Consider the following 12285-nt stretch of genomic DNA (forward strand, 5'->3'; position numbering starts at 1 on the left):
ATTGTCATGGTTAGTGCCTTCACCCGATGACCTGAGTACTCCTTTCGGCTAAGGGCATCAGCTACTACATTGGCTTTACCCGGATGATAGCGAATTGCACACTCATAATCATTGAGTAGCTCTACCCATCGTTGTTGTCTCATGTTGAGTTCTTTCTGATGAAAGATGTGTTGAAGGCTTTTATGGTCGGTGAAGATAGTGCATTTGGTGCCATACAGGTAATGTCTCCAGATTTTTAGGGCAAAGACCACTGCTCCCAGTTCAAGATCGTGAGTAGTGTAATTGACCTCGTGTGTCTTAAGCTGTCTCAAGGCAGAAGCGATAACTATTCCTCGCTGCATAATCACACAACCTAATCCATGTTTAGATGCATCGCAGTATACAACGAAGTCCTCTGTCCCTTCTGGAAGAGACGGTATGGGTGCGCTGCACAGCGCCTGTTTTAGTGTCTGGAACGCAGTGTCTTGTTTCTCTCCCCAACTAAAAGTCACACCCTTCTGGGTCAGGGTGGTAAGCGGTTTAGCAATTTTGGAGAAGTTTTGTATAAACCTACTATAGTAGCCAGCAAGACCCAAGAATTGACGGATTTCTGTGGGCTTTCTAGGTGCTGACCAATTCTCTAGTGCCTTTATTTTGGAAGGGTCCACATGTATGCCTTCTTCGCTAACCACGTGTCCCAATAAAGTTACCTTCCTAATCCAAAACTCGCACTTAGAGAATTTCGCGTAAAGCTTTTCTGCCCTCAGCGTCTCTAGAACTTGTCTTAAGTGTTGGCTGTGTTCTTCCTTGCTTCGTGAATAGATAAGTATATCGTCTATGAATACTATTACGAACTTGTCTAGGAATAGGCGGCACACCCTATTCATCAGGTCCATGAATACAGAGGGTGCGTTGGTTAGACCAAAGGGCGTCACTACAAACTCGTAGTGACCATATCGAGTTCGGAAAGCTGTGTGAGGAACATCACTCTCCTGGACTCGTAACTGATGGTACCCCGATCGCAGGTCTATCTTGGAAAAATGGCTCACTCCCTGAAGTTGATCGAAGAGGTCGTCTATTCTGGGTAGTGGGTAGCGATTTTTGATAGTGAGTTTGTTGAGTTCACGGTAGTCTATGCACATCCGGAAAGATCCATCCTTCTTTTTAACGAACAAGATCGGTGCTCCCCAAGGTGAGAAGCTTGGTCTAATGAATCCCTTGCTGAGCAGTTCATTAAGTTGGCTGGATAATTCCTGCATTTCCGTTGGAGCTAGACGATATGGGAATTTAGCTACGGGGGTAGCTCCGGGAATTAAGTCGATTCGGAACTCGACTTGGCGTTCGGCAGGAACTCCTGGAAGATCCTCGGGGAAGATATCGGGAAAGTTGCAGACTTCAGGGATGCTCTCGAGGTCTTTAACTTCTTGCTTTTCATTGACTACATGCGCCAGGAATGCGTGACACTCCTTTCGCAAGTATTTGTGGGCTTTGATGCACGAAATGATACGAAGCTTCGTGCTGAGTTTGTTGCCATAGATAACGAGGGCTTCGCCAGATGGCAAATTGAGGCGAATGGCTTTTTCGTAACAAAGAATATCAGCATGATTGGGGCTCAACCAATCCATGCCGATGATGACATCGAAGCTTTTTATGGAGATCGGCATAAGGTCGATTGGAAAGGAATAATCATTTAGGGTGAGGGTGCATCCTATGAATATGTCGTTAGTACACTCTTTCTTTCCGTTAGTCATCTCGACGGTGAATGTTTCGATTAGAGGTTGGGATTTGTGTCTAAGTAGGTGTTTAAATGCATGACTGGCAAAACTCCTCTCCGCACCACTATCAAAGAGAATGCATGCATAAGAGTTGTCGAGGAGGAACATACTCGTAACTACAGTGTGATCAACAATTGCCTCCTCCTGACCCATTGCTAGCACTTTCCCCGAGTTGCCAGTAGTCATTGCTTTCGGGCAATTCCTCCTGTAATGCCTGGTTTCTCCACACCCATAGCAGGCTTGGCCTATTCCTGCCCCAGGAGCCTGATTGGTTGGTTGTACTTGTGCTTTGCAAAAACGGGCTGTGTGTCCCTTTTTGCCACAGTTGGTGCATTGCAAGTCACGGCAAGGTCTGTGATGATGGAAGTTACATTTGTCGCACCTTGGAAGGGTTCCAGCATATCTACTGGCAGGTGCTTGAGCAGTAGGAACAGCTGCAGGAATGGTAGCAGCGTGAACTGCCACTGTCTTTTGCTTCTTGGAGGTCTCTTGCAATGACTGGCCCTTCCTCTTGTTCCAGAACTTCTTCTTCCCACCACTTTCTTTGGGTGGTTCGTAAGCCGCTGTTTCGGGGTCGTGGCTATCCCCGTGATCCACTAAGGCCTATGCCAGACGCTTAACATTGTCAAATGTGAGGGGCTTAGCAGCTAAGACATTCCCCTGAGTTGGGGTATCAATCCCCATATGTATCTTTCAACTTTCTTTCTCTCCGGGGTGACCAACCCGGGACACAAAAGAGCCAGGTCACTGAACCTAGCAGTATAAGCAGCAACTTCGGAACCCTTCATCTTCAGATTCTAGAGCTCTTGTTCCAGTTTCTGCATCTCGCCACGCGGGCAGTATTCAGCTAGCATTAACTCCCTCAGATCATCCCAACTCATAGCATTGGCTACCGGAAGAGTTAGGGATTCGACTTGACTGTTCCACCAAGTAAGGGCTCTGTCTGTGAAAGTGTATGCTGCAAACTTCACATTGCTTGTCTCGGGGCATGTACAGATTTCAAAGATTGATTCGATCTTTTCAAACCAGTGAGTTAGTGCAATGAGACCTCCAGTGTCGTCGAAGGACTTGGGTTTCGTGTTAGTGAAGTCTTTGTAAGAGCACTCCCTCGGGATCCCCTGGCTACCACCGAGGTTAAGGGGATTGGTACCACTACCTGATCCGCTAGTGCCGCTAGAATTGATATGCGACATGGCGGCAGCCACAGCGGCTGTAACTGCTGCTTGGAACACAACAGGGTCGAATTGAGGAGGTGGCGGCGGTGGTGGATTGTTGTTCTTTCGGATGGACTTCTTCTTCGAAGGCATCTTTTTCTAAAATTATTTATGAGAAAAAAAATGAAGATAAGTCCTCTATAGTGGTCAGAAGTCAGGTGATATTGAACAGTGTATATCATATCCTGACAGTTATAGTGTTCTATCAAGCGATTTACAGTGGAAGTCTACTTAATGCAAGTAAACAATCGCCATGAAATTATAGCAACACTTGGAATGAAATATGTACGATGTATTTTAGTTTGTAAGCTTTGTTCTATTGATCTCTTTTGTATGGAGTTTGGTAAGTTTTAGACTTGTCGCAACACCACTATCACTCCCAAACACATGTTGGTCGTATCTCAAATAAATATAGTTGATCAGGCTATATTTATCCTAGATATGATTACATAACTGCCCAGGTTTGACCGTAGTTTCCAACATCTAAATACTTTTGTTTTGTTCTTCTTGTGATACTGTTTCTGGTATGTATGTATACTTGTATACTTTTTATAAAATACTTACATTTTAAAAGTATACTTTTAGTTCAGAGTGCTTCGGCCCCTTAGTGTTTATAGTTGTATATCATGTAAGGTTTGATATACTTAGTTCACTATAAACAATGCTCTGATACCAATCTGTCACACCCCCAAACCGAGACGGCAGAAACATTCGGGGGTGAAGGACGTCATGTATAGTATCACAACAATTGCATCATAGTAATCAAAGTAAACACAACCATTACATTGAATATATAAGGTATTTACATCTGTTTGATACATAGTTTGTATACAGCAAAAGTATAACAAAAGTGTAAAAGACGCGACTCTATATTCTCCGAGTTCTCAAAAGCCTGCGGGTGTACCTGTCTACTGGTTCCCTGAGAATACAATCGATTTTGAAAGTGTATCAACATTTAAATTGGTGAGTTCATAAGAATGTTTTTGTAATGAAAACTTGTCTTTGAATCTGTGAAAATGGCTGTATATTTCTCAAGAAAATCCAATAATTTCTTTAGTAGTGTAAAGTAGTATTAAACCCTAAGACCCGAAATGTATGTTTGTTACTGTATTATGTAGTAGTATATGAAAATGTTAATTTGTATGACTGGTTACCACCAACTGTATTGTATAGTGTTGTTTTGTACGAAAACCTTTGTATGAAAACCCTGGTTACCACCAGTAAGTATAGTATGTTCTGTATGAAAACCCTGGCTACCGCCAATATGTATAGTAGTTTTATTACTTAAAATAAAACTAATGAATAATGAAATCCCGTAAATAATGGTTAGTTTATAATGTTGTGAGTTTTGTATAACCATGCTTAATATGACCTAGTGACCTCTATGACGTTCCTCAGGCGTCGGAACGGTATGATATTTGTCACCCCAGGCATGCCTGCCTAACTGTAGCTAGAAGTTTAGGTGTGGGATTGTCAGTCCCAAATAGATCTATTCAAAAATCTCACGCTCTCCCTCCAGGAGACTCTGGTTATACTGTGGTAGGATTTAGTTCAGCACCCCGAAGGGTACAATTGAAGTAGTGCCTCACAACCCTGTATTAACTAGTTTACGTGTAGTGTTGTAGTGTTCTCTTGTACTTGAAACTGTATGTATACTTGTAGAGTAAACATAATTACACTTAAATACATTCAGAAAATAGTATTGTATGCCATAAACTATATCTATCATAGTTTATATGTTTGTTAATGTATAAGCTCCGGAATTGATAAAACCGTGTGTTGAATCCCAAACTATACCTATTATAGTTTGCATGTATGTTATGTATTCGATTCACGTATTGTACTAAAAACTTTGCAATTATGGTTGTATGTTGAAAACTTCCCTTATGCTCAGCATGTTACAAAAGGGATAAAATATCTAAATATTTTATAAAATGTAGTGATCTATTGGTTGTATCAATTGCATAAGTTTTAATTTTGTTGAAATCCTTTATATAAGAACACAAAATTTATTTTTGTTTTGCTTGTATTCCCCCTGAAAACGTTAAAAACAGTAAAAGTGTAGGGGTATGAACTCACAGTTGATTATGTGCACGTGCTCGACAACAAAACCGGAAAGATGACCCTTGAGTTGGAGTACGCGGAATTAACGGTATCCTAATGATAATTAAACACATAATTGTATTTAAATTAGCGAAACCATTAATTAAAGTGTTAGAAAACACTAGCTTTTGGGTTAGAAATGTTACCGAGACCTGTTTGAAGTGGAAAAAGAGGGTTTTCGACCAAGGTTCTCGGCTCAAGGCTGTTTCGGTTGGGATCTAGGTTTTCGGCCGTGAACTGGGTTTGCGGCCGTGAACTGGGTTTGCGGCCCTTGAAGATATGAAGGCTGTTCTTGGTGTTCTTGAGGAAAAACTTGAGGATTTGAAGGTTTGTTCTTGAAGATATGAATGCTCTTGGGAGGTTCTTGGGAGTAACTTGAGAGAGTTTTCGGGTGAAGAAGGTGAGAAATGAAAAATCTCTCCGGGAAAAACCTTTATATCAGTTGGGTTTGCGGCCGGAAATGGGGTTCGCGGTCGTAAACGGGTTTATGGCCGTAAACGCTTGGCTGGACGAGTTTGTTGATTTTTCGAGGGAAATCTTAATTTTTCGAGCGTTTTTGGTTCCGAATAATTATATAAATTTTATTTACATATTTTAAATTATTTTGTAACCCTCACGAGCTTAACGGAATAAACAAAATTCGAAATTTTATTTAACGGAATTGACTTTTGATGACTAGAAAGTATCGGTTAGTCTCAACCACAGATACGGATAAACGGATAAACGACAGGTATATTTGATAAGCGTAAATGCAAAAGTTTACGATACTTGTTTAAACAATTGATAATCTTAGGGTAGTGTACACAAGAACATGTACGAGCCTAAGATACAAGTTCTATAACTTGCATAAATATATAAACCTATATATTTTTGTGTATGTACGAGGTACATTGAAACTACCAAGTTGATAACCGTCTATACAGTCATAGCGCATTTGTAGTCAGAATGTATATGTTATTTTTATTAGTTGTATTATTTTCACAACATAACATATGTAAATATTGATGTTTAAAACGATTTTTGTTTACTTATAACATACAAGTATTTAAACAAATATTTTACAAGCTAGAAATGTGTTTACACAAAATAATGGTAATACCACGTCGAAGATGGAAACATTGAAGTCCGTTTAGTCAAAACAACGGATCAACTTGCAGATTTTTTCACAAAACCTTTAGGTGAAAAATCATTCTTAAGGATTTTGACTGGGCTGGGAATGATGGAAGCAAGCTCTGTTCCATGTTCTCTATTTTGACATAAACTTTTGCCTTTACCTTACTTTTGATTGTTCTGATTGCTTTCGATTGTTCTTAAGGATTTTGACTAGACTGTTTGTGTTCTATTCAGAGGTTATTGTTCCCGTTCATAGTTCAACTGCGTTCGCATTCGACTTCTCTATGAACCATTCAGAGCACAATTCGCTTTTGATGCAAGTCGTTCGATGTACAAACCATGATTGATGACTGCTAGACTATGGGTCGAACGTATCTAGGTAACATTTTACAATTCATTTATTTTTGTTTGTTACTTTTCAAAAACCAAAACTCCAGTTTTTTTTGTTTTTTTTTTTTGTTTTTGTGTTTGATTTCTAAAAACAAAAGTCCAAAAAGATTTTCTTATTTTTGTGTTTGATTTCTAAAAACGAAAATCCAAAAAGATTTTCTTATTTTTGTACTTGATTTCTACAAACAAAAATCCAAAAATATCCATCAACGGAACAGGTATTCATTCGAACTTATGTACTAGTTAAGTGTCCCTAGAAGCATGTTGTTGTATGTTGTCTTCAAGCCTCACAGATTCTATGTGTTCAAAACCTTAATGAAACTCTCACTATGAAAGTTTCTTCCCAATCAGGTTGGATTCACATTAGTCGAAGAGCTACCTTTCTATTCTCATATTGAGTAAAGAGATTTCTGCAAGGTCCATATATTTCACAGAGGTAGAATGATTTCTTATAACCAATCTTTTTCACCCAAAATTTCTTTCACGATCACACACTATACTACTTATCCCCGAAATCTCTGGTCGAAACCTACCATAATGTGGATATGACAAAACTCTATGTTTATGATCCTGAGTCATTCTTCCGTGATGATGGTGAAACCCAACGAACCTAACCATTAATGAATTAACGGTGAACGCTTTTGTTCAAGATTTTAACGAAACACTTGTTTATGTACCTTTTTGATACTCAAAATCTCATTCCATTCGCATTGTGTGATCTTAATAAAATGTTCTATCACCAAGATGTTTTTGCCCAAATAGATTCAGTACTTTCAATTTCTTTTTGGAATGAGATTTTCGTCTGAATATCTTTTTGACATTTTTTCACTTAAAATCACATCCAACCATACTTGTTCTTGACTACACTGGTCATCCAAGTAATTTTGCTCAATTGGATCACACTTATGTTAAGTTGTGATGTTGTGCAAAATGGAAGCTGCCTTCGAAACGAATGAAAGAAGCCCTTTGATGCCCATCAATGAGTATTCGATTGTAATTCACAGGATACCACACAAGCATTTCTTCATCTCTCTTGATATCGAATGAAGATATCTTTGCATGAGATCATTCTGCTTTCGTATCAAATGAAATTTGATATCACTATATCCATATTTTTTTTAAACATTGCTTCTCTCTTATTCTTTGGCACACAAATGCACTGAAATCCTTGAGGTTTTGGGTACTACCAACTCGAAACTTAGATTTTGCAAAGACTGGCATGTGATTTCACTTCTAAATCCCAAAGGCGAATGAACCCTACCTCCATGCTGAAGGGATGATTGTATCTTAGTGTCAAAATTACAGGTTGCACTTGGTTACAGTTCGAAATTGTGACGGTTCTTATCCAGTTGGGAACAGCGAAAGCATGACATCCTGGAATTTAGGGCAAAAATTATAATCGACCAATTCACCGTGAATCTCGTGACAATCTGACTTACTTAGTTTTAGTGCATCTAAAGTAAAATATATAATATTATTTCAATTATTATATGATGTCAGATGATACCTTCCTTCCAAATGTGTAAACTGTAAACCGAATCAAATCTAATAACTATAAATGCAAATGCACCTTCTGAATCCGATTAGCAATCGCAGTTCTCAAAACTTTCGATCTTATCAATAACCTGTCCTTCAAATAAGGGATCGTATAATCCTCTATTCTAGATATCGTGCGGACAATTACATGCAACATAGTTATACTTATTGTCCAGCAGTTTGTTTCTCGATCTTTGATTCATTTGACATAGAACTTAATCAAACACATCAATTCAGTCCTGACCGGGCCCGACACATAAGTCAAACCAAATCATCGAGGGGCCCTGATATCGCTTTTACCCTCTTAGGATAAAAGGAACATATAAACTTCGACTTATATGCATTTACTATCCACTAATCAAATCATACACAACAATGCGTTTTATAACATCAAGTTACTGATGCGTTTACGCATTATCAATGCACAACTAATTAGCAAACAATAAACCATATATCTAGGTTTTAAGACCATATGATATTATCGTCTTGCGATTACTCGTGATAAATTCCATGAAGTGATTCCAGCAAGCGTGGGTTTATTCCAATGCTCAAATCAAGTTCATAAGCACTCATGAACGTTGTAACAAACTTTTGCTATGTCTAATACTCTTTAGACAATCTACACACCAATTCATGATAGTCTTCATTCATACCTACTTCCAACATATGAACGACTATGGACCGTTCGAATAATCTTGTTATTCAGGAAGTCAAAACATGCAAAAATGAAACAATAGGTAAACAATTAACATAAGACAGTAACATTACTAATAAATAATACTCTTTTATTTAATCATCGAATGTTAATTACAATTTATCTATTACACGTTTCTAAACCATCTAATCTAAACTAATATCGTCCTTCAGCCCGATGCTCCTAGTGTGCTGCAAGTGCTTAACCCTGCTCAGTCCCTTCGTAAGCGGATCTGCTGGGTTATCCTCTGACGATACCCTCTTCACAACGAGGAGTCCTTCTTCCACCTGATGTCGAATAAAGTGATATTTTATGTCGATATATCGAGATCTGCCATGATCCCTCGGTTCCATTGTCAAGGCAACCGCTCCTTCATTATCCCAGAAAATTTCCATAGGCTCTCGTATGGCCGGCATAACTCCAAGGTCTCCAATGAAGTTCTTCAACCATATTGCCTCCTTTGATGCTTCGCTCGCTGCAATGTACTCTGATTCGCACGTTGAATCAGCCACGGTCTCTTGCTTGGAACTTTTGCAAGTAACTGCTCCTCCATTTAAGGTAAAGACCCAGCCCGACTGCGAACGGTAGTTGTCCCTGTCGGTCTGAAAGTTGGCGTCACTGTACCCTCGCACCTTTAAGTCATCACTCCCTGTTGGATTAATGTCTAAGTCCATAACTATAATTGGTAAGACTTGACCCGACCCGGCATGGTCCACTTGGGTTGCATGGCATCATGCATTTGGATAGACTATAATGAGAGAAATAACACTTAAGGTTGGTTAATATATTATAAGTTCTAATATATTAATAAGGTTATTTAATTAGTATTGATCAAGAATTAATTTGGAATTAATTAAGTGATCAAAAGGAGACTAATTAAATATATGGGTTGATTGTGTAAATCATTCATTCTTATATATGTGGGCTTGTGATCCAAGATTTCTTATGTTGGACTAAGTCCATGGGGTGACCCATGGATACTCCATGGAGGTTAAAATCCATGGAGCATAAGGAATGGGTAAAGTTATGAGTTACATGGTGTAACCCTAATAGCCACCATATAAAAGAATCCCATGGCTCAAGAAATCGTGCACTAATGTGTGAGTGTGAGGGCTAGACGATTTCAAGGAGTGTTCAAGTTTCTCTCAAGTTATTCCAAGTGTATTTTGGTGTTGTGTGAACCATTTGAGGTGTCACACTTGGGGCACTAGGCACTCAAGCTTCATGAAGACATTCTACATCAAAGAGGTATGTATTCTATCTTGTTATATTTATTATTTTGTATGCTAGATTAGGATAATACCTTGGATGTTCATAATTGTATGTATAATAGAGAAAACATAGATCCAAGGTATTTAGGGTTGCATGTACACTTAGGAGTGTTAGAATGCTCATAACCCAACAGTGGTATCAGAGCCTAGGCTTGTTTTCTTGTTATACTTGCAAAAGTAGCTGAAAAATCGAGTTGGATGCATGTATTCGATTGTTTTGGCTGGAATTGGACTAGGAACATTACCCTAAGATGTTTTTGGACTTATAAACTTGTTTTTGATGTGGTAATGTTCATGCTAATCCAATTTCTAAGATAATTGTCATAATTTCAAGATTTGTATTAGTTTGTATGTTCATGCTAATTTCTTGAAGATTGATGATTTGAATTATCTTGTTCTTATGAGGTTCTTAGATTAATAGAAAAGTTGTGTGAAATAGTTGTTTTCAATCCATTTTAATCTAAGAGTTGATTCCAAAGTGTGTTTTTGTAACTTGTCCTCAAGTTATATGAAAAGTCACATTTAAGAATCATAAAACTCATAAAAGTTGGCAAATGTTACAAAATGAAGAGTCTAGTTCTAATTAAATGGTTTTATGACTCCATAACTTGTCCTCAAGTTATGGAGGTTCAAGAGTCTCTTCATTAAATTAAAAAAAAAAGTGTAACCTTAACTAGTTCCATAAGTTACAATAAAAAAAAGTTATTTTTTTTTATTAGTTAGTTTAAAGTCTTCCATAACTTGTCCTCAAGTTATGGAACTTGAAGAGTTCTTTTTTTTTTTTTAGTTAAAACTACTATAAACTCATAAGTTATGGAATTAATTAGTTTTGAATAGTTTCAAAACTTGCCCTCAAGTTTTGGAATTTGAAAAGTTTTCAATTATGAATACTTTAATTCCAAGTTAGCCCTTAGAATTTTAAAAGTTAAAATTCAACCCTTATACTTTATAATATTATAAGTTAATAATATTTATATATATGTATAAGAGTAAAGTCAGTCTTACCGTTAGTAGGCCTCATTCACGAAGCCGGTCTATAAGGGGGGTATAAGGTTACTGCCTATAAAATGGCAGTTTAATGGGTGTCCACTCTCACCCACCGCTTCCTTGACTGGTGGAGGGTCGTTAGCCGAACGGGTAGGACAAGGACTATAATTCTCCTTTCATTAAAAGTATTAATGATAAATACTAAGTAACTAAACTCTTATTAATACCCAATCTTAGTTACTTAGGAAAATGTGAATTTGGTGCTAACCCATGAAATTACACTTTGCACTTTGCTTAAGTCGTTAGTGGAGCGTGTGTGGTTAACCGGCACACTAACCTGGACTTAACAAGGTAGGCAAAGGGTAACTTAATATTTATCATAGTATCGGTGGAGCGTGTGTGGTTAACCGGCACACTGATTAAGGGGTAAATATTAAGGGTACCAAGTATATTTGCATGGTTATTCACACCTTGTTTTGTGATCCTCGGCATCCCAGTCACAAAACCTGAAGGGCACACTCGAGATTGAAACATGCCATTGAAAAGTTCAATGAATCTCAAAAGATCTAGGAGTTTCAAATCCAATTAAAAACCTAATTACATTATTTCGTTTTTCATGGTGGAAATTGGTAAATCGCCATTTACCTACCTTCAACTATTTTACAACTCGGATTACGGCATCCATCTTCCAGTTATAAATAGGTTGTTGGATCCTAGCCTTAATATTTCATATTGGGTGTTATATTAAGGACTTTAGATCAACTATCTTGAATATCTCCCAAAAGATGTCTAGTTCAGACATCTATGATCTTCCCAAATCTCTTGGAACTTTACTTCCTCCACCTCCTCCAATTATTCTCCCTAACCCACAAGTTCAAAGGTCACTCAATCCCTATTGGCAAGCAAGGTCTATGTGTGATCACATCTTGGAGTGAAGTCACATATTGACAAGCCGGGAGAGTTGGGTGTCAAAGTCTTGAGAAAGTTGGATGTTCAATCACTTTCTAAGTCACATAGTGAGTTCCTTTGGGACTACTATGAAACAGACTATGACATGAACCTTAATGATCATATCTATTTGCTTGGTGCTACTGAATCAGCAATGATTTGGAGGACCAGTAAAGCAAATTTGATTAGAAGATCAACTTCCCAAACTTCTATAGACTTTGAAAATGGTAACATTGGATGTCCAGAAAATCTTTCGCTTCCCAATGGAAAGGGAT

Source organism: Lactuca virosa, chromosome 7, assembly GCF_052849685.1.
Source record: "Lactuca virosa cultivar CGN04683 chromosome 7, Lactuca_virosa_CGN04683_v6, whole genome shotgun sequence".
In the NCBI taxonomy this organism is placed as follows: domain Eukaryota; kingdom Viridiplantae; phylum Streptophyta; class Magnoliopsida; order Asterales; family Asteraceae; genus Lactuca; species Lactuca virosa.